At 40.6% G+C, this 22,540-nt stretch overlaps 1 protein-coding gene across 3 annotated transcripts in view; it reads right to left on the bottom strand.

Annotated features, from left to right (window-relative positions):
* TBL1X (transducin beta like 1 X-linked) overlaps positions 1-22,540 on the bottom strand; it is a 396,289-nt gene that overhangs the window by 304,022 nt on the left and 69,727 nt on the right. For 2 of the 3 annotated variants that reach the window (XM_040338145.1, XM_040338144.1), the window contains exon 3: positions 13,028-13,107. The exons of the other annotated variant lie outside the window; for it this stretch is intronic. The gene's annotated coding sequence lies outside the window, so the exon portion shown is untranslated. The remainder of the gene's footprint in view (positions 1-13,027; positions 13,108-22,540) is intronic. 3 annotated transcript variants of the gene reach the window in all.

Raw genomic sequence — 22,540 nt, forward strand, 5'->3', positions numbered from 1 at the left:
ACCTGGAGAACTAGGGTCATTGGTTTGAGTCCCAACCATGGCACTACCTGCCTGAAGTTTGCATATTCTCCCTGTGCCTGTGTGGGTTTTCCTCTGGGTACTCTGGTTTCTTCCTGCGCTCCAAAGACATGCTGGTAAGTTACGTGGTTCTTGTCTAAATAGGCCCTTGTATGTATGAATGGCAGTTAGGGACTTTAGATTGCAAGCTCCTCAAAGGACAAGAGGACAGTGACTGACGTGAATCTACAACATACTGTATATTTCTTTGGGCTTGTATTGTTCTAAACTATATTTGGTAACCGTTACAGGTGTACTATATTCAAAGCAAAACTGAATTCAATTGAGAAACATAGCCTGGAGACGAAGGCTGTGGCCCTAGAGCGTGAACTAAGAAGAAGTTGAGGAAGTGTAATGGTAATCGTGAATCTGTGCTCTGCGTTTTTACCACAAACCAGGGGTGAATCATTCTGTTGGTCCACCTAAAGCCTAATGCAACACTATCAGCTCTGGAACTCATGTAACCCTGCTGTGTCTGGATAATAGCGGCTCCTTTCAGTGGGGACCTTTGATGGGGCAGTTGGGGCCCTGTGGTGGTGATGCTCAACTGATACGTATATGCAGGCAAAGTCTCTTTTTTACTCATACACAGCCTTCTTACTACCTTGATCATCTTAAGTGAAATTTTGGATTCATGTATCTCCCCCGACATAACCCTGAAGAAAGGTTTTACTTGAAATGCGTCGGCTAGAGGGAAGACATCATGATTTTCCATGTCTTCCAACATTTAAACTTTTTAATGTGAATCAATAAATGTATGCTTTTTAAAACTATGGTAATGGTATACTGGTTTTCACTGTTTGTATATATCCAGTAAGACGCAGCTTCACTTGTATCACATTTGATTGCCACTCAGTAGTAGTCACTTTTTATCACCTAATTTATTAGCGCGGTTGCTTTCCCATTTTTTCTATACAATGGTATACTGGTTGCCTATAAAGTTCTGCTCGCCTATGGGGGGTGTCTGTTTTTCTAATGGTAATCATGAGTACCACAATGACCCTCCTTCATCTTTACTCAATATTTTTAGAGAACCACCCTTCCTTGCCGACAGTGGGAGAAGAACATCTCAATGAAGCACACATCAGGTTACCTAAGCCCCCATGTCCGATGGGCCCCAGGTGTTGGACCTAAAGCATGTGTAGAATGCAAGGCCCTACATGAGAGAGTGTTCTCCAGACAGAAAGAGGGGTTAACATGACTACAGATCAGGAGGATGGAGTGGCTGCTTGGTTTTATTATTTCAGGCTAAGAACATTTTCAGCAAGCACAGAAAATAAAAGGGGATATTGGCAGTAATGCAGAGTCATTATCATGTCCTATAAGCTAAACTGAAAGCATTTAACTGTTAATAATCTGCCCCCCATGTAATTGAGGAACACATGTCTGTAGGTCTAGTCAGGAAAACAAGCCTAGATTGACAAACACAGACAATGGCTCCTTCTATAGATTAGCAGTAGAGTGGGCGAGCATAGCCACCCTAGAACAGGAACTGCATTTTTCAAAGGTGAAAAACAGTGCCTTATTTCTCTCATAACTCGTAGCGCTTAATTCACAAACACGCATAATGCACTTTATTTAGTCAGCTCTGAAAGTTATGGTATTTTACCACTACTCTTGTTAATATATCACTGTCAATGTTATTTTATCATTCAATAAAATAAATTAAATGTAAAGTCAATTTCACAAAGATTGCCACACAGGTTATCACCCCCTAAAATAACACCAGCTTCAGGGTGGTGATAACTGGTAATAGCTGTCTTTAGCGGAGCGAAGGAAAAAGAATCCATTTGAGGTGGTGATAAAATAAAACTTCTCAAGATAAAATGAGAAAATAAGGCTTTCGACAGATTAATGTTCACTTTACATGACACGTCTTGGTGCCATTTACAGTATGTTTGTGAATTAAACATTTTAGGGAGAATATGATCATGATATAAAATAAGTAGTGGTGTTATAATAATTCACAAGTCTTAGTTAATCAAGTCTAATACGTTTTTTGTAGGTGAAAATAAAGGAGAAATGTCCAAAAATGACTGCAGAACTACATCTACAAGGACTGGTAAGCTGCAACACACTACTTTTTTTTAGTTTAGATAAGTTAAAGTAGGTGTAAACATAACCAACATGCCATAAAATCTTTTTAAATATTATTAGAATGTAAAGTGCAAACTTTTTACATCTGTAGCTTTCACAAAAATAATAATAGAATATAATGGCACATCTATTGTTGTTATTTTAGCATGTTTTTGCTGTAATATGCACCCTCTCACCTGCATAATTTCTATAATTAACTAGCATTATTTCAGTGTGCATAACTCCACGAATCCATATTGAAATTTAAAATATTTTTTTACGAGAATCTCTTGTTATAGAATGGCAATGCTCTATTCCTGTCTCCAATTGTGCTCCTGTGTTGTCACATGAGGTTCTAGAGGAAACAATGCTGATTGCATAGGAATGTTCTATCGTTGTTACCATTATTTACCCCCCGAACAGTTCTGGATATACTTGTCGCCTGAGTGTCGCCTTTGTTGGGATCAGTGATCTCCTGCTTGACATTGGCACTATAGTTTGGGCAGAATCAGGTAGTGGTTCTCCACGTAGAGCATGAACAGGTACAGTAAATAATTTATTGAACACCAATGGCCCACAACAACACTGTCCCCCATCCTACCCTCAACAAGCACCAGTGCCCCTTTTACTCACTAAGCATCAGTGCTCCTTCCCTGTCCCCCACAGAGTACCAGTGCCCTTCCTCCACAAAAAAATCTGTGACCCCTCTCAATCCACAGAACACCATTCATGGAGCACTAGTCTCCCCTCTCCAGACCATCAGTGCCCCCCTGCACAGAGTAAAAGGGGAACCTACTCTGCCCCCACAGAGTACAAGGTCTCCCACTTTCCCTCCACAAAGCACCAATGTCTCCTTATCCCTCCCATTGAGCACCAATTTCCCCCTCCCCACACTGAGCACCAGTGTCTATTCCCCCCCCCCCCACTGTGGTATTTTTTATCCCATTGGTCACTGGTGCTGAACACTTTCTTTCTCCCACTGACCACCAACTCTGGAAAAAAGTTCTCCCGAATAACCACCAGTACCAGGCATTTTTTCTTTCTACCAACAATGTTGGCCTTTCTTTCCACCTTGTTACCATCAATATGAGGTATTTTTCCCCTCCTTCGCCACTAACATGAGACATTTTTCTCCCCCTTTCAATCAATGGCGGGCCTTTTTTCTCCTGCTGACCTTTGATGCGGGACCAGCAACATAAACAGCACTACGATAACTGACTAAAACTGGAGCAGCTCGGCATGGCAACCAATCAGCTTCCATATTTTATTTTCAAACCTGAACAAGCCACGCACAGCTGTTCCAGATTCTGTCTCCAGTTTTGGTAAATTCAAGTGCTTACCACTGTACATACTCCTGACCAAAGTATTTATCACAAGTTGCTGCTTGAGACCAGTTTCTGACTATTTTAATTAAGTTTTTCTTTAAGGTGGGACAGACAAAGGGCCAGATCCACATAGATCGGCACCGGCGCAGCATATCTAAGATACGCTACGCCGCCGTAACTTACTTGGCTTTGTTTCAAATCCTCAACGAATTTGCGCCATAAGTTAGGGCGGCGTAGTGTATCTCTGGCGGCGGAATTCAAATCGGCGATTAGGGGGCGTGATTCATTTAAATGAAGCGCGTCCCCACGCCGAATGAACTGCGTATGCTCAGTTTATAAATTTCCCGCTGTGCATTGCGCGAAATGATGTCGCAAGGACGTCATTTTTTAAACTTAGACGTGACTTACGTCCATCCCGATTCACGGACGACTTACGCAAAAAAAAAATTCAAATTTCGTCGCGGGAACAACGGCCATTCTTAACATGGCAAATCTAACTATACGCCGCAAAAAAGCAGCTTTAACTATACGCTGGAAAAAGCCGACTAGAGACGACGTAAGAGAATGCGACGGCGGCGCGTACGTTCGTGGATCTTCGGAAATAGCTAATTTGCATACCCGACACGGAAAACGACGCAAACTCCACCCAGCGGACGCCTAAGTATTGCATCTACGATCCGAAGGCGTACGAAGCCGTACGCCTGTCGGATCAAACCCAGATGCCGTCATATCTTGGTTTGAGGATTCAGTAGACAGTAGATACGCCGGCGTACTCTCACTGTGGATCTGGCCCAAAGTGTTTACTCTTTGTCCATATTTGGCTTTAGTTTTTAAAGATGATCCTTTAGGTTTATATGTGCACTACTGTACCACAACTCTCACATGTGGTACAGTACTTTGTGGGTACTAGGACTGTGACTGTGCAGTGCATACTGCAGTCTGCAATTAGGCAGAGATTTCAATCGTTTTCTTTTAGGTAACTCCCAATATCCAGCACAATTTAGTCACAACCCCTTTTTAGCCACATTTTTTTTCTTTCCAGGTTGTCCCCCTTTTTTTTTAATTTGTAATGTTAGGAGGTATGAGAAGCCCACTTGAAGCAATGCTATGCAGCTGATGATGAGGTCCATGCATGTAGACAGGAAATGTCTGCAAGAGATCAGCAAAACTAAAATGCAACAAAGTGAAAACATATTTTCTTATTCCTTCTTAGAAAAAAGGGCAACTGTTTATGACACAGTGCTTCAACATGCTGTCAGGGTTTACATCTATTTTTAAGTACTACTGTTTTAGCTGTATGGCCTAATCTTTTGATCTTCAACCACTTGCCAACCGCAACACTTACCGGAATATATATATGTTGCAGCTTGCAAGTGGCTATAACACTATTTTTTTTTCAGCTGGCAATTGGTTTTTATCCTGAAAGTGGTCAGTGCGTTAGCCACTGGATTGCTTTCAGAAGCAGCGGGAGGGCAATCATGTCCCAACACCCCCCCTACGTTTGCTGTTTTTTCTCCGGCTTACCGCTTTTACCAGTGCACCTGAGAAACAATCCGACAGTTTGCACAGCTGGTCGTAGAGGTTACCAGGCACCAGATCATTTTTGATAGCCTCTATGATCTTGGAGGACCAGAGCAATGCCGTAACATCATTCTAGGGCTGAAGTAAAAAAAATGTATTGGTTAAAGCAAAAAGATCAACAATTTTTTTTTATCTGTTGCTTTTAGGGTAGAGGAAAGATTTGGGGTCTTATTGACCCAAGATCGCTCCATAAAGAGAACCTGTGATCCTTATTTCTATTTCTATTACAAGGGATGTTTAAATTCCCTGTAATAGAAATAAAAGTGATAAAAAATAAATAAAGGGATAGTGTTAAAATAAAAATAAGAAAAAAAAATTAAAGTGTCCTCATTCCTTCGTGAGGTATTGCCTTGAATGTTAGAATTTGAGGTATCACCGCAAACGTCAACAAAAGTAGAACATGCTGCATTTTTTCTGTATGGAGAGTATCTGGAATGCAGCAAACGAAAATCTAAAGTGCAACTAATGGAACTCACATTTCCTCAATTGTTATTAAGAAAAAAAAGGGGGGAAAACACACTGGGACGCATCCAAAATGAATCAACAACGAGCTTGCAGAAACATATGCAGAACACAGAAATTAGGGCATGAACCGGACCTTAAAGCAGAGACGTAGGGATACAAGTTGTTTATAATGCCCAGAAGACGAGTCCTATGTTTAAAAAGCTAAATACAGGAGTGCCGGTGTGAATGAGGCTCAAGGGATACAGTATCTAAGTTAATTACAGTAAGTCTGTATTCTACCAATATTAGACAGAGTGACAGGCTCACTTTGCAGTAGCCAATATGAGAAGTCACTACTTGCAGTATTCTCGTATTATCACATCTGATCTGAAGGCCAAAAGAATATTCAGTAATGCAAACCTGTTACTTTTCCTAGTATGGGAAAAGTACGTGCTGACATTCACGTAAAGGCCAGTCAACCAGGTTTCTGACTTGTCAAACCTGAAAACCACATGACTTAAAGTAGTGTTAAACAAATAATCTCTTCATTCATATAGTGCTTGTCTTTGTTAGGAGATTCAGTGTGGATTTTCTATTGCACTGGATGTCAGTGCTGTCTGTGAGTGCATAGCTAGTATTTATTTCTTCTGCAAGAAAGAATACATAAAAATAGAAGTCTTGTTAGCTAAACATCCATGTTAAAAAATGTTAAAAAGGTAGTAATAATTAATTGCTAAAGGACCGCCCCTAGGGTGACCACATTTCCAAACTACAATTCAGGGACACCCCCCTTCCCAAAAATCATCTTGTATTGTAACGAATCACAACACAGTGATTGGACACAAGAGGCGGGATTTATGATTTCTCCAATCACAAGCAGGGGGCGGGGACTGTGTTCCTCCAGGCATTCCCGGCCAGGACAAGTACTGTCAGTGAGTAAAGCGGTGATGTGGCGGCCTTTTTTGGGGGAATCAGATTGGCTCGGGGAGTGGCTGTGTCAGTTTCATTCCGGGACACTGTATTGTCCTGGAATGAAGGTGCCTGGGACAGACCTGCAAAATGCGGGACTGTCCCGGGCAATCCGGGACACATGGTCACCCTAACCACCCCACGTGCATATACTGTGGCAGGGCGGCCCTTAAATGCAAAATCACATACCTGTACGTGATTGTTTTCTTCGGGTCTCGGGTGTGTGCTGCCAGAGACCCGCTTCTGTTGTAAACAAGGCAGATAATTGTTCTGTCAGAGGGGAAGATGGAGATCTTGGGCTAGATTCAGATAATTAGCGGATCTTTAGATCCGTGTAATCTATCTGATTTACGATCCACCGGCGCAAATTTGAGAGGCTAGTGCAGTATTCAGAAAGCACTTACCTCAAAACTTGCGCCGGCGGATCGTAAATCCCCCGGCGGAATTCAAATTCCGCTGCTAGGTGTAGTGTAGTATTTAAATCAGGCACGTCCTGCGCCGATTTCAATGCGCATGCGCTGTCCGCAAATTTTCCCGGCGTGCATTGCTCCCAATGACGTCGCTAGGACGTCATTGGTTTCTGCGTGAACGTAAGTTACGTCCATCCGTATTCGCGACCGACTTACGCAAACGACGTAAAAATTCAAAACTCGGCGCGGGAACGACGGCCATACTTAACATTGGATACGCCGCATATAGCAGGGGTAACTATCCGCCGGAAAAAGCCGAACGCAAACGACGTAAAAAAAAGCGACGGGCGGGCGTTCGTTTCTGAATCGGCGGATCTCCTCATTTGCATATTCGTCGCGTATACAAATGGAAGCGCCACCTAGCGCCCGGCGGGAGATTGCAGCCTAAGATCCAACGGTGTAAGTCACCTACACCTGTCGGATCTAAGGGAGATCTATGCGTAACTGATTCTTATGAATCAGTCGCATAGATCCGAGAGATACAACGGCGTACCAGGAACACATCTCTGGCTTCACCAAGTCAAAGCATCCCCCCAACAGTTATAAAGCACTTCTAGGGAACACATTTAACCCTTTGATTGCCCCTGATGTTAACCCCTTTCCTGCCAGTATCATTAGTACAGTGACAGTGCATTTTTTCGCACTGATCACTGTATTAATGTCACTGGTCCCCAAAAAGTGTCACTTAATGTCAGATTTGTCCACTGCAATGTCACAGTCCTGTTAAAAATAGCTGATCGCCACCATTACTAGAAAAAAGTCCATAAATTGATCCCATAGTTTGTAATGCTATAATTTTTGTGCAAACCAAACAATATACGCTTATTGGGAATCTTGTTTACCAAAAATATGTAGCAGAATACATATTGGCCTAAATTGATAAAGAAATGTGATTTTTTTATTGGATATGATTTATAGCAGAAAGTAAGAAATATCATATTTTTTTCTAAATTGTCTTTTTTGTTAATAGCGTAAAAAATAAAACTGCAGAAGTCAAATACCACCAAAAGAAAGCTAAATCGGTGGGAAAAAAGGACATACATTTTATTTGGGTAAATTATCGCACGACCGCGCAATTGTCAGTTAAAGCAACGCAGTGCCATATCGCAAAAAAATGCCTGGTCAAGAAGGGGGTGATCCTCCTGGAGCTGAAGTGGTTAAAGTGATTATTAAAGTGGTTCTATGCATGAAGGTAAAAAAACCTTCTTCAAGCAGCTTCCCCCCAGACCCCAATTAGATATACATAGGTTAGGCGTATCTTTACTGCGACTGGCAAGCTTCCATTCGTGAATAGGCGTATCTCGCTGATTTACATATTCTAGGCGTAAATCAGCGTACACGCCCCTAGCGGCCAGCGTAAATAGAAAGCTAAGATATGACGGCGCCGGCGGTCGTATCTTAGCAACATTTAAGCGTATCTCAATTTGAGAATACGCTTAAATATACGACATCGCAGATTCGGAGTTACGACGGCGTATCTACTGATACGCCGGCGTATCTCTACCTGAATCTGGCTAACTGATTATAAGAAGAGTTTTTTTTATCTAATGGACTTAATATTATTTAGGTATATGATTTATTAATATTAAATATTTGCACCTGTATTTAATTCAATTTGGTATACATAGCGCTACATTAATTTATTATAATAAATTTGACCTATTTTCTCCCTTTGTTCTGTAATATATACAGACTAATGCAGCCACCATCCAGCAATCTAAGAACAGGTAAGCTGCAATGTTATCAAAAATACCAAAAAATTACTCCCATGGGCTTTTAGGCAGCAAAAACAAATAAATGTACAAATGATTGTAATATAAAGATTTTTCTTAATATAAACATTAAAATTCAAACCCACATACAGTTTTAAAATATGAGCTTTGGTATGGCCCAACTACAAAAAATAAAATAAAAAAAAGGATTACCTAGAACAAAAAGGCAGGTGACGTGTTTTTTACAAAAAAATGTCAATAGGTAATACACCTGTCCACCAAGAACTCCAATGTGTTTCAATTAAAACGATCAAAATCTTCCTCAGGGGTATGAGGACATCTTCAGAAGTAAGAGAATTTTTTGAACATCAACCAAAGCAAAAACAGAATAAAAAAATTCAAAACTGACTATCGTGACTCCGTGACATAGGCGGTTGTCCGTGACAGTTGTTTTAGTTGCATTTTAGTCATCTGAATTGTTTTTTGTTCTGGTCGTATTTAGTTGACTAAAAACTCCAGTACATTTTAGTCAACTAAAATCATTTTACTAAAATCGAATGGGTTCAGTTAAATTGTAATGCATTTTTTTAGCATTTCTCTCGAATTAACAAAATCATTTTATACCTCTGGAGTAATTATTTTTTTATCTAATAGCATGTTATTATTTTTGGTATTAAGGTTTGAACAAACCACACAGACACTCTGTACGGTGGTCTGGTGAGGCCTGTAATGCACACAGTGCTTTGGATGGTGCCATGAGGAGGCTTGTAATGCACAGTGCTCTGGATGGTGGTATGAGGAGGCCTATAAATGCTGAACAGTGCTCTGGACATTTTGAGGAGGCTTGTAATGCACACAGTGCTCTAGATCAGATGAACCTTGGCATCCCAGATGTTTTAGAACTACATTTCCCATGATGCTCAACTACACTACAGAGTGCATGAGCATCATGGGAAATGCAGTTTCAAAACATCTGGGGTGCCATCACTGCTTTAGAAAGTGGTTTGAGGAGGCCTGTAATGAACAGTGCTCTGAATGGTGGCCTGAGGAGGCCTGTAATGCTACACAGTGCTCTGGACAGTGGTCTAAGGAGGCCTGTAATGCACAATGCTCAGGATGGTGGTCTGAGGAGGCCTGTAATGCTACACACTGCTCTAGACAATGGTCTGATGAGGCCTGTAATGCACAGTGCTCAGGATGGTGATCTGAGAAGGCCTGTAATGCTGCACAGTGCTCTGGATGATGGTCTGAGGAGGCCTGTAAGGCACAGTGCTCTGGACTGTGGTCTTAAGAGGCCTGTAATGCACAGTGCTCTGGACTGTGATCTGAGGAGGCCTGCAATGCTACATAGTGCTCTGGACAATGGTCTGAAGAGGCCTGTAATGCACAGTACTCCAGACGGTCATCTGTGGAGCCCTGTAATGCTTCACAGTGCTAAGCACTTCACACCACTAAGCACTCTACGGTCACTGCCTTGCTTGCTGGGGGAGAAAGACTCACAGGCTTTACAGGCGGAGCTGCAAGGAAACCGAAAGTTCGAAAATGATGACGAAAATGTATTCATCAACTAAATGAACACTGACTGCAATATTATCAAGTTTAATTTTTGGGTTTAGATATTCTTTAGGTCACGTAACTTTTTGGGATGTTATTAAGGGTTACTGCTAGCAACAAATCATTGTTCTTCATCATGTGTTGATGTGTCTACAGTTGAACCTGTTTGAAGTGTCTATCATACAACAGTTTGAGATTCATGCTTTGGCTAACCAAATACAGATATTCAAGCATCCTCAAAATCTTAAAATGAGGTGCTACAAAATGCCTCTGGTGTGCTACATCACATGATGGCACAAGATGGTATGAATACAATACAGCTGCTAGGAAGATCTGTTCCTGGTGACGGGTCTAACCACTTCAATACCGGGCACTTTCCCCCCTTCTTGTCCAGGAGTTTTTTTAGCTTTTAGCACTGTCGCACTTGACGCGGTCATGCAAAACTGTACCCAAACTAAATGTTTATAATTTTCTTCCCACAAATAGAGGTTTCTTTTGGTGGTAGTTGATCACCTCTGTGGTTTTAAATTTTTGTGCTATAAACGAAAAAAGAATGACAATTTAAAAATAAAAACTGATGGGCACTGATAGGCGACACTGATAGGCAGCACTAACGGCACTGATGGCACTAATAGGTGGCACTGATGGGCACTGATAGGTGGCACTGATGGGCACTGATAGGTGGTACTGGATAGGCAGCACTGATGAGGAGCTACTGACAGGCTTTAATGAGTGGCACTGATTGGCACTTTGATGGGGCATTGACAGGCATTACTGATGGGGCACCGATTGGCACTTTTTTGGGCACTGAGCTGCATTTTTATGGGCACTGACAGTCTTTATAGAGGGGGACAGGCTGGCAGGTGATGGCCATTGATTGGCAGCTGATGGGCACCTTTTGATGGGGGCTGTGCTGATAATCAATCTACTGATTATCACCACAGACCCCCCTCTGACAGAGAGAGGCACTGATTGGCTCTCCCTGTCAGCGTGAACCGAGGAAAGCCGCATACCGGCACTTCCTGGCTCACACGATGATTAGCTGTGATTGGTCACAGCTGATCACGTGGTATGAAGCCTCTGTCAGATAGGAGTTGCAGTGTGTCAGATTGACACACAGCCTCCCTAATCAAGTCATATAAGGGCTGATCAGGATAACTAAATCACTTTGCCGCTGTCATTTTGCTATAAGGCGGCAAGTGGTTAATATAGCAAGATGGTAAAAGAAGGTATCTGATCTCCAAGCATTGTAAAGCTGCATTCACATATACATTATTGTATTACAAAGGGAAATATGCATTTCACGGCATCTTGCTGCAATGCTTGTGAACACATGGATATATTGTATGTGCATTGTGGTGCACTACAATGCAGTTTGAAATGCACCCCATCATACATATATTATAACCACCAAGTACTCTGTGGGATTAGAACATCAGCACTCCAAGATGGTTAGGTTTCTGAATAGGAACTTGTTCCTACTGTCGGTTACTTCCATGTGCAATGCAAGGCCATATTTTGCCAGTACGGGGATGCATCGGTGTTACCGGTGCATCCCCGTGTCTGCAGTCCCATATATGTCTACTGGGCCACATCTTTGGCTGCCCCAATATGCCCCACTACTGTGTCCCAATGTGACATCCATGTGGGTGCTGATGTGGGGCCTCAAACACATCCAGAGTGATTTAGGGGACACAGCTGTGGGACTGTGTGGCACATGGAAGTAATCATCAATGTGAACGAGCCTATGAATTAAGCTGATGCTTTCAATGGAGCAGTGTTCAGGACCACAGGAGGCAAGAGAGGTCAGTATTCCCATCTTTATTTACATGTAATAGGTTTTAGGGGTACTGTAATCAGGCAGAAATATCATAGCTATTTTGGCAGTCTTGTAATCTTGTTGAGATGGGAATAGCTATTCTTGTAATCGCTGAAAAATATACAAAACAATGACCACAGATAGACTTCATCAGGCCTACCGATTTATAACGGCAAACCAGCAATTCACAATACACACTCCCATTTCAATTTTCTCCTAGTAAAATGTACCATCATGGATTAATTATTGCTCCTAGGAACAGTCGGGCCAGATTCACGTAGAATCGCGGCGGCGTAACGTATCCTAGATACGTTACACCGCCGCAATTTTTCATCGCAAGTGCCTGATTCACCAAGCACTTGCGATGAAAACCTACGCCGGCGGCCTCCGGCGTAAGGCGGGCCAATTTAAATGGGCATGTGCCATTTAAATTAGGCGCGCTCCCGCGCCGGACCTACCACGCATGCTCCGTTTCCGAACTCCCGCCGTGCTTTGCGCGGCGTGACGTCATTTTTTTGAACGGCGACGCGCGTAGCATACTTCCGTATTCCCGGACGGCTTACGCAAACGACGTTGATTTTTAAATTTCGACGCGGGAACGACGGCCATACTTTAGACAGCAATACACTTGCTGACTAAAGTTAAGGCACCAAAAAAAAGTGTAACTTTGGGATGGAAAACTAGACTAGCGGTGACGTAGCGAATGCGAAAAACCGTCGTGGATCCGCCGTAACTCCTAATTTGCATACCCGACGCTGGTTTGCGATGCAAACTCCCCCCAGCGGCGGCCGCGGTACTGCATCCTAAGATCCGACAGTGTAAAACAATTACACCTGTCGGATCTTCTGGCTATCTATGTGTAACTGATTCTATGAATCAGTCGCATAGATAGAAACAGAGATACGACGGCGTATCAGGAGAAACGCCGTCGTATCTCATTTGTGAATCTGGCCCAGTCATTCCTAATACATAGCTTGTATTTCTCTATTAAAGAGCCATAGAGCAAAAGATAAACCTTACCAGTTTCATGAATCCTGAACTATATAACTTCTCCACCTTGTTTTGGGCCTTCCTCGTGAACTCCTTGCAATTACATATGCCTGCAACAGGACAATGGAAGCTATTTACTATATTTGTAAAGACTATTAATAACTTCATGTTCTGAAGCACCTTTATTTTGGCAACATTGGCTTAAAACAACCAAAACTAATTTTTTTATGTGGATTGGCCATAAAAAGAAGGTTGTCCCTCATTGATTATCACAAGAACATGCCTTTCCTTAAAAACATGCTTTTATCTGTTATTTTAAAATTGTCAATGACATCTACACATATAGAGGCAAATGACTAGGCACAGCAGCAAGCAGTTTTTCAATGTACTTTATTGTCAGTGAAATCTATCCTCATGTCTACAGAACAAAAGGTCACTTTCTTGCAAGCTACTAAAGCTACCCTAGCGTTATTTTTTTTTCGGTGTGTGACTAATTCATGAAATCAGCATATTAAGTATCGTTTTATATAAATCTGCCAGTAGCTAGTGTGTTTCATAATGAAAAGGAACTGTATCTCGGGGAACACAGTGTCCAACATTTTAGATAATTAATAAGTATATTGCATTAGGAAACCTGTTATTCACTTGAGATATCAAAATGTTTAAACAAAAGAAGCAGTTCTGAGTATCTGATTTCTAGGAAGTGCACAACAATAAGCTACCAGCAGCCACAGGTCAATGTGACTTAAAAGAGTACACCATGGCCTTAATATATTGTTATGCTGTATAAAGCTTATGTAAAACGAAGAATAATTATATCATGCCCATAAGGGAGGTGTGTATTCCTACATTTCTACACTGCCTAAGGTACTTTATCCTGAGCTCCATAATGTATATAACATCATGTAGGCATCTAAAAAGTATTAGTACATAAACTAAATAATAATAATAATAAAAAAAAATTGAATGATTTTTTAAGTGCCCATTGTTTGGAAGAAGTTACGAGAAGTGACGAATACGCGTAAGAGTATTACATAGAGTCCACCAAGAGGTACTGGAGGTGACGTTGGCGAACGCCCTGTTTTTATATGCCTGTTTTTATCACAACAATGTGAGTACCTAGTGTATTATTTTGTTTGAATAAACCCAATTTTAAAACGATACTACACTATTGGCACTTTCATCTCCCTGGGTGCGAGTCACTGTCACGGTTTGGACGTGACTACCGAGAGGGATCTATTTTTTTCCAATTACAGTCCATTTTGATGACACCTTATGTGGATAAGACCAGAAAAGTGTACCTGGGTTTTTATGCTGTTACCTTACAGCAGTAAGGTAAGGGGACATCCTCACTTACTCTGAAGAAAACACCGGAAATAAACCCCTTTTGTCACGTCACTTTGGCATCTACACCAGCACTTTTATTTTGGATTTTGCCTGCTGCTATGTTTATACTTATCTGCTGCATGGACATTTAACCTAGTTTATTACAGTCACTGGTATGCTTTGCACGCTGTACACTTTATTGTGTATCAGTACGTTTGTTATTATTTATTTCACTATATGACACCAGCACTGTCACTTTGTATTTCACATTTCTTCAGCTAGCTTTGGCTGCATTGTAGCACGTTTATTTTGATGATATTTATTTGTATGGTATACCAGTATCATTTTTTATTATTGCTACTCATGATTAGTAGCCAGACTATATTTTCAATTTTTTCCATTTTTTTCCATATATATGGATTGGCTACACTTCCTCTGCACGTTATCCCACTCCCTATTCACAGCGCAGCACTACCCCTTTATTCTTCATTTGCTCTACAGCAGTGGTCATCAACCCTATCCTACAGGGCCCACTAACAGGCCAGGTTTGCAAGATAACTGAAATACATCACCGGTCATATCATTTTCTGCTCAGTGATTGCAATATTCTAGTCTGCATCTCCCCAAGGTAATACATAAAACCTGGCCTGTTAGTGGGCCCTGAGGACAGGGTTGATGACCACTGCTCTACAGTACTACTGTATTGGTAACAATGTTGTTTTCAGTGGTGTGGAGGACTAGTTCTATGCTGATTAAACAATGTTCGTATTAACCCTTGTGTGGATAAGTGTATATATGTTGACTATAGCAGTCGGGAGGTACTTGTGTGTCCACCAGAGATGGAAGCGCATAACTGCCTCTCTGAGCATCTTTTTCTATAAAACACAGCCCAGTCTTGCCAGGCTTGCACTGTCTTCTCCTGCCTCAGAGACACAAATCTATGGGAAGCCAGTGACTGGGATCAAATGAAGATCTATTTTATTGAATGATAGAGGGTAAAGGGGGTTATTGGGTGGGATTCTCCATGCAGTGTAATGCATCTAATAAAGAGTACTATACTAAGTATTACAGTATTTATGGTATCTTATTATATGGACAGATGTTGGGGATTTTCACCCCATAATCCTCTTTACCAGCCATATCACATTAAAAAGAGCAATCCCCATAGAACTCCAACTTTAACTTTTGTTAAAAAGGGTGGCTTAAACTTGTAAGAAACACACTTTAGATTCTCCTGAATTTCTTTCACTGCTATCCATGTCATATATTTTACTATATATTGTAATACTAAAAGTAAATGTATCATGCATAAACAGAAAAAAACTGAAAAAAAGTCAAGCCTAGATGATTCTATACAGTAGAAATGGAAACTAGTAAATGGCAGCAAGCTAATTTAAAGATTTGTGAATGCAACACAAGGGTGTGATTTACTAAAGGCAAATAGGCTGTTCACTTTGCAACGGAATTTGTACTTACCTTAGTAAATAATGAACGTGAAGCTCTGCTGACTTGCATCATCCAATCATGTGCAAGCAAATATACTAGTTTTTTTTTCCAATTGCCAAGTGATTTTTTTTTTTTTTTACCATATTCACTTAGCTAAGGGAAAAATTCCCTTATAAAATTAACAGTTTATTTGCCCTAAGTAAATTAACCCCAATGTCTTGACGCATGAACATGCATTATACTGTGATTACTAACTGGGCTAAACATTTCTCTGTAAATTTGTGTCTCTTTAGCAATTTTTGTCAAAAAGTGATTTGACACATACTACAGTAGGACAATACTGTAATTGGTCAATGTGTAGATAGTGCTGTTGTAACTTGATTCACAGTGAAGCTTATTTTTGGTTATGCTATCTTTTTCCTGTTGAATGTGGAGTATACAGTGATACAGCAGCAAGTCAGTTGTGTCATGTCTCCAGAGCACAGATGCTAAGCAACACATAATTACTAAACAACATCATAGTATTTATAAATTTAACTCAGGCATTTTCTGGAAAGTCAAATGATTAGTTTTTATACGTCCAAGTTCCATCAATTTCCTGAATGAGGCCCAATGACACTTTTTTAGCATAATGTGGGAAAATAAAAGCTGTCTGTGTTGCACTAGAGCAGCCTTTTTCAAACAGGCTTTGTTTCTTTAGGGGTGCCTTGGAAAAATGCCTGAAATTTGCCCAACATTTGTATACAAGCCGGCGGGTGGTTGAAGCCTCCTTTATAGTTACACAAAGTCACAGGTTTTAATTTTGTACCATTACGACCTCCTAACAACCAATGACATCATCAGTTGATAAGGAGGATGTTAGTCACCTGCATAGCACCTTTGCTTGACCTTCCTCTGCCTCTCTCCATCAGCTTTGGAGTCACGCATGTATTTGCTTTGGAAGAAGATATCACTTCTTCCAAAGTAAATACCTTCTGACCTCCTAACAACCAATGACATCATCAGTTGATAAGGAGGATATTAGTCGCTTGCATAGCACCATTGCTTGACCTTCTTCTGCCTCTCTCCATCAGCTTTACACATGTATTTGCTTTGGAAGAATAGATCACTTCTAATGTTGAGTAGAATAGTTTTTACATTTTAGAATTGGGTGCCTCAAGACTGTCTATACGTTTAAAGGTTGCCTCAAGACTGTTCATAATTTTGGAGGGTGCTTTGTCTGAACATAGGTTGAGAAACTCTGCACTAGAGCAACAAATGAGATTCAAATCTGCACTGCAAAATGATAAGTAGCATTTGGTCATCTGACGGGTTACTGTAAATAATACAAATTATTAAAAATTTATAAAAGAAATTAAAGATTTGGCTTACTAAAAATATACAGTATTGGCTAGATTCAGCAAGATTGCCTTAACTTTAAGGCGGCGTAGCTTATTGTGTTTAGGCTACGCCGCCATAAGTTAGCGAGGCAAGTACTTGATTCTCAAAGTACTTGTCTGCTAAGTTACGGCGGCGTAGCCTAAAGCGGGCGGGCGTAAGGGCGCCTAATTCAAATTTGTCTGAGGGGCGTGTTTTATGATAATGAGGATTGACGTTTTTCTCAACTGCGCATGCGCCGGGCGCCTACATTTTCCAGTGTGCATTGCTGCTAAGTCCGCCGCACGGGCCTATTGATTTCGACGTGGACGTAAACAACGTAAATCCCTATTCGCGGACGACTTACGTAAACGACGTAAAAATTTCGAATTTCGAAGCGGGAATGGCGGCCATACTTTAACATTACTATTCCAACTATTTGATGGAATAACTTTAGGCCTGCTAATGCGTTACGTAAACGGCGTAAATGTACTGCAGCGGCCGGGTGTATGTTCATGAATAGGCGTATCTACTGATTTACATATTCTACGCCGACCGCAATGGAAGCGCCACCTAGCGGCCAGCCTAAATATTGCAACCTAAGATAGGATGGCGCAAGCCGTCGTATCTTAGATATGTTTAAGCGTATCTCTGTTTGACAATACACTTAAACATAGGTCGGCGCAAATTCTGAGTTAGGTTGGCGTATCTACTGATACGCCGACCTAACTCTACCTGAATCTAGCTATATATGTATTAAGTGTTAAAAGAAATTCCACAGGACACAATTCTTGCATACTAAGCTAAATAATTGTCTTTGATTAAAAAGCCCTAGCACAAAATTACACCTGTTGACTACTAGACAAATTAGACAGGCACGTTGCCTTGAAGTAGACATACTTAACATCGGCTGACTGCTGCTTTCCCTTGCATAAGCTTTTACTATATGACCTCATTTATCCATCTGGCCAAACATTCCATGGATTTGCTGAGGAAACAAATTATATATGGACCTGACCTTTTGCCTGCTGTCCAGTAACAAACCAGTGATTGTCGCATTGCTATAAATCACAAGCGTGCCCTGCACTCAGTTTTGAACACGACTTTAGTGGAGAATATCAAATCCATTTAAGCCTACCCATATTATGCTAGTTTAAATTGGAGAAACTACATAGCTGCAATTTAATTATAATATACAGTATACCAAGGTATCATGTGCCACTCTTACAAACGTATGTTAAAGTTTGCATAGGGTGTATTCATGATTTTAGTAAACAGGGTTTATATTTGTATTTCTAGAATACATTTTTTTTACTGATAATTTTTTAACTTGAAACGGAACCGCAGGAAAAAACATACACATAACCTTTGTACATATATGTGAGTTGTTTTCTTTGCCAACGGAATTTCAGTCTATTTAGTCCTGCGATTTACACAACACAGTCTTGTAACCAGACTTTTCTTTACTAGGGATAAGCAACACATATACTGTAGGTTACCAGCCTTTCCAAATGCTGTGAATAATAGACAGTGAAGAAGCAACAGTACATTGATCATTTAATTACACGGCTCTAAGTTCTTTCATGTGCATGTAGGACACTTCCCAAGTACTGTCCCTCCCTCTCCAAGTCTGAATATTGTTGTACTGGGGATTACATAATGCTAAAATAAACTAGATTTGGGTATTTATACTAGTTGCACTTAAAACCATTTCAGGATTTTATAATACATAACTGGATTCATTTTTATTTTTTTCTCATTTCTGCCTGGAGTTCGTCTGTAAACATTGACCAGTTCTAAATTACTTTTAATTGTAATAAAACAGAAGCATGTCTCTTATGGCAAAGCCCTTTATGCAACTATTTGGTGCCTCTATGAACAAAGTCTTTCTTTTTGCTTTAAATATGGCCTGAATATAGGGATGAAGGAGGTTAAGCCCTATCCATGTTGCTGTACAGAAAAATCTCAAGTAGGGGCTTTTGCAATTAAGAACCTGTAGTCCCATTAGTATAATAATGACGTCCTTTCCTGACCAATGAAACCACAAAGCTCCTGATTCACGCCCTGGTTATCTCTCACCTTGACTACTGCAACTTCTTTCTCATTGGTTTACCTTTAAATAGACAACCCCCCCCCCCCCCCCCGTTCAGTCTATCATGAATACTGCTACCAGAATCATTCACCTTACAAACCACTCAGCATCTGCTCCCCTCTCTCTGCCAATCCCTCCATTGGCTTCCACTCACCCAACAAATTAAATTCAAAATACTAACATTAACTTACAAAGCCATCCAAAACTCTCCCCTACAGCTACATCACTAACCTAGTCTCAAAATACCAACCAAATCGTCCTCTTAGTACCTCCCAAGACCTCCGGCTCTCTAGCTCCCTCATCACCTTCTCCCATTCTCACCTCTATGACTTCTCCTGGGCCTCTCCCATCTTTTGAAATTCCCTACCCCAAACCAGTTCCATCAGCTGACCAGAGATATGAGGGAGAGGCTTACATTCCCAGATTGTCTCTATGGTCTATGAACCTGGAAACAACAAGGATTTTGTCAGTTCCCAGTGAATCAGCTGCTTTTTAGAGCAAAGGCGAGATCTGGAGGTAATAGACTTTAGATGTCTCAGTAAAGAGTATATGTCACTGCCAATGCTATAACAAGGAATGTTGTTCATCCCTTGTGATAACAATAAAGTTGATAAAAAACATATTTTAAATAAAATCAATGATAAAAAAAATTATTAAGCACTCACGTGCGTGGACACACTTACATGAAAATGAAGCTCTCAAGCATTGTGCTGACAGGGCTTCCATCTTTATCTTAGCAGCCACAAAAACATCACTTCCATGCATACGTGCGGGATTCACAGCTGTGACAAGGGTTTCTCTATGGACAGAATGCTGTTCATTGAGAGCGCAGTGCACTGGTGAGTGGTGACATCATCAGCACTACCAAATTTAAATATCTCCTAAACAGTGCATGTTTAGGAGATATTTACTGTACCTACAGGTAAGCCTTATTATAAGCGTACCTTTAGGTATAAATAAATAAAAAAAAGCCCTTACTACCACTTTAACTTACTCCATAAATTTACCAAGAGATGATACCGCTCTAAAAACTGCTAATCCCTTGGCTTTGCTTCTGTCCCACTGAACCAAAAGGGTGCTGGCTATGCACAGGTGCATTGGATAGAAGAAGATCCTGGACTGACACGCTCCTTAAAACAATGTCTTAATTGTACAAATGAAATCCAAAAAACAACCAAAACGATGCAGTCAAAATAAAGTGAACAACAGGAAAAAGGTGGCTGACATGTTTCACATCATGTGATGCTTACTCATAGCTATGAGTCTGAGGACCTACAACAGAGGGATGGTTGGATGGACATGTTTAATGGAGAGATGGAGGGAGAAAGTAATGAAGGGACAAGGTAATAAAAAGAGGAGGTAATGGAGACAGGAGGTGATGGAGACAGGAGGTGATGGAGACAGGAGGTGATGGACGGATGGATATAGGAGGCACTAGAGGGATGGAGACAGGAGGTGATTAGGTGATGAAGACAGGAGTGGATGAATTGATGGAGACAGGAGGTGATGGAGGGATGCTGTAATGCAGACATGAGGTAATAGAGACAAGAGGTGATGGAGGGTTTGCATGATGAGACAGAAGGTAATGTAGGAATGGTGTGATAGAGATAGGAGGTAATGGAGGGATGGTGTTGATAGAGACAGGAGGTGATGGAGGGATGGTGTGATGGAGGGTGAAGAGGTTGGATGGACCTACAACAGAGGGATGGTTGAATGGACATGTTTAATGGTGAGATGGAGGGAGAAAGTAATGAAGGCATGAGATAATAAAAAAGAGGAGGTAATGGAGACAGGGGGTGATGGAAGGATGGACGCAGGAGATAATGGAGAGATGGAGACAAATGGTGATGGAGGGATGGAGACAGGAGGTGATGGAGGGATGGTGTGAGGTGTGATGAAGACAGGAAGTCTTTAGAATTGTGGACATAAATTCTGGTGATCCTGATTCCCCCTCAATTTCTGTGGTGGCTATGGAACAGAAATTAAGGTGAAATCTCTCCAGTTGGACATAGGTGACATATATATATATATATATAAAATGTATATATAGAAAATAACAGAAATATGTGTTTTACCCTAATATCTACCTTAAATCACATTGTTATTCACATATTGTACTAGTTTGTGGCTTAAATACAGAAATTTGTACTTAAAACTGTAATTTTGTAACTTTTGTAAAATGCCAGTAAAAACTTGGCTGTGCCAGTAAATCTTGGGTGTCGTTTCAGTAAATTTCAAACTGATAGATTGGCAACACTGATATAGAGACTAAAACATACCTTCAAAATGGGGCCTAACAGCAGACCATTCTTTCCGATAAATGAAATCTAAAATTGTCTTGGGGCCTGTTGTTTACAATAAGTGTAGAGTAGATCAAAAGTACACTTTTTTGCATGATGTGAAGCATAGCTTCCAGTGCCCTGGAACTGAACTGTAGTAAAACATTTAAGAAAAAAGTATCAGGAAAACAAAGTAGAAATAGTTAAGCCCCGTACACACGATCGGACCTTTGTCCGACCAAAATCATATCGGAATTCCGACGGAATTCCATTGGAGTAAAATAGAACATGTTCTCGATCTAAACTCTCATGGAATTCATCGCAATTTCCGATGGAATTACTCCGATGGGGCATACACACGGTCGGAATTTAAGATGGAAAAAGTCTGTCTGACTACGGGGCTTAACAGGGGACTAAATGGAAAGGAGATTCTCAACCAATAGCTAATAAAGTGAAACTCCTGCCACACTTATACATTTACTAATAGAGTTTTGTAACTACACTTGTCACCTTGACGACAGAAGATGATATCATGGATATATATCGTCCAAATAAGAGTGTGGCACCACAGTTACCTGCAATAAATATAGTACTGTACTGTACAGGACTCTAATTCTATTTTCAAGGTCAAGTCTTACCATCTAAACTCAAAATTAACCACATTTTTGTGCATGAATTTTGCATGAATTTTCAACTTCACCCTAGAATATCAGTCTTCAATATGATAAAATATGGTATACATCTAGATATTAAACATGTATTATTCAAACAAATTTTTACTGTACAGTCAGCATCAAACACATTGTGAAAGAAATGGCAATTTGCTTTGTTGCTTCTTCACCACTCTACTTTTATATAGATCAACCAAAGCCTGATATTAATACATTTTTATCTTAAATATATTTATTTGATGTATTTCAGTTTCTTAGATGTTATGAAAATGTATCTACTTTTTATCTAGATTTATTTTGTGTTCACCTTGTCTGAAAAAAAAAAGCATTTTCTTTTACTGTACTTTTATCTTCAAGCCTTACTGACAGGTGC

The sequence above is a fragment of the Rana temporaria genome, chromosome 2, assembly GCF_905171775.1.
Source record: "Rana temporaria chromosome 2, aRanTem1.1, whole genome shotgun sequence".
Taxonomy (NCBI): Eukaryota; Metazoa; Chordata; class Amphibia; order Anura; family Ranidae; genus Rana; species Rana temporaria.